The sequence below is a fragment of the Pteropus alecto genome, unplaced genomic scaffold (assembly GCF_000325575.1).
Source record: "Pteropus alecto unplaced genomic scaffold, ASM32557v1 scaffold511, whole genome shotgun sequence".
Lineage (NCBI taxonomy): Eukaryota > Metazoa > Chordata > Mammalia > Chiroptera > Pteropodidae > Pteropus > Pteropus alecto.
Genome location: NW_006431911.1, coordinates 906,721 through 908,476, shown reverse-complemented (window position 1 = coordinate 908,476; position 1,756 = coordinate 906,721).

Sequence of the window (1,756 nt, the reverse complement as noted above, 5' to 3'; positions counted from 1 at the left end):
CCTTTGTTCTCTAGGTTTCCTCTTGGTCTGGCCATAGGGCTCACTGGCACATTGCAGGCTCTGAATATAGCTTGATTTAACATTTTGGTTCTCTCGCCTCCCCCCTACATTAACGAGAGCAACTTAGCTCGGATGATAACTGAAAGTAGCACTGATATCAAATCTCTAGGCAATCAAGCATGTATAAGAGGATGACCAAAAGGGAGGAATTGTTAAGTTAAAGAAGGCCATTGGACTGATGTGGCTCAAATGCCATGACGTGGCTCAAATGCCATGGAGGCCTATATAGTAAGCAAACAAAAACCTAAGCCTGTAAATGCCTTGAAGTTGGGAAATCAAAACGCTAAAGACAACCAATCGCGAGCAGCCAACTAGTCTTTACACTAAAGCTAATCAATAACTTTCTTATTTCTGTCTTTTGTCTTTAAGTCTCTCCCCGAGCTTCTGACAGTGAAGTGCTCCTAACCACCTCTGGTTCGGTGCTGCCCGATTCCAAGTGACTTTTGCTCAAATAAACTTTTAAAATGCTTCAGTTTGTTCAACAAAAGTGACTTCCTCTTTGCAGCTTTTTCTGACACTGTCCCTCCTCCTAGAGATGTAAGCACTTGTGTCTGCTCTGCTTAGTACCAGCTGTATTAGAACACACACGAGGCTTTGCACTGGCTTGCATGCTGCTCTGGTCCCCCTGAAATGAATCCACTTTGAGGCTAGGGATAATACCTGTGTATTCTACCTTGTGTGCCTAGCATCCAGCACACAGGAGGCTCAATAACTATTTGTTGAATGAATAAATGGTGGACAAGGAGAAATGAATGAGAAATGCCTAATATCAATAGCAAGCATTTACCTAGGACTTACTTTATGCCAGGCAGTACACTGAATAGATTGATTTATTTCTAAAACAACCCTGAGGTGGGAGCCACTATTATCTTCACTTTAAATGTAAGAAAACCACCTCACACTGAAACTAATCATTTGTCCCAGGTCACAAACTAGGAAGCGACAAGTGTGAGCCTGATCCCAGAGCCCACTGAGTGTGTTTTTCACCTTTACACCCAAGAGAAAAAGGATGCTCCACCCACATTAGAGATGAACATCTGTCTAGTGGCTGCTAATCCGGAGGAGACCTGCTGTGGATGCTGTCATTGGTGTGATGTGTAGCTTTTAGGATCCTGAGGGCTTCTGCATTCTTGGACTTTTTAGGGAGACAGGGAAAAAAGCGTTGCTCAAGGACATGGGAAGGGGTGGAAATGGAGAGAAACAAAAGAAAGCATCTACAGTCTTGTTCTGAAAGGTTAGTCTGAAAAGGAAATTTCCATTCCCTGGCCAGAAAAATGAAAACGCTAACATTTCAGTTATGGTTCAGCCATGACATGCAATTACTTGTGCCCCAGAGCTCCCCCTGCCATTTATAGAGAACACCACCGTCAAGATCTGATCCCTGATAAAGCACGACCTGAAGAGGAAGCATGGCTGCAGTTCTGGTTTCTGCACTGCCTTCTCTGGCCATCTTTCCCCAAACTGTCCCTCCTCTAGGAGCCCTCATTCTGGCCAATGGATCTCTCACTCGCCCAACTCATTAGGCCAAAAAAACCTGGAAGTCTCTCGAGATTCATTCCTCCATCTCCCTCTTCATATCCAATTGGTCACTGAGTTTTGTGAATTTCATTTCATAATCTGTAATTCGTTCATTCAGTCGATATATATAATGCGTGCCTTGAGTAGGCAGTGATGAACTGATTTCCCCCAGCCCCAC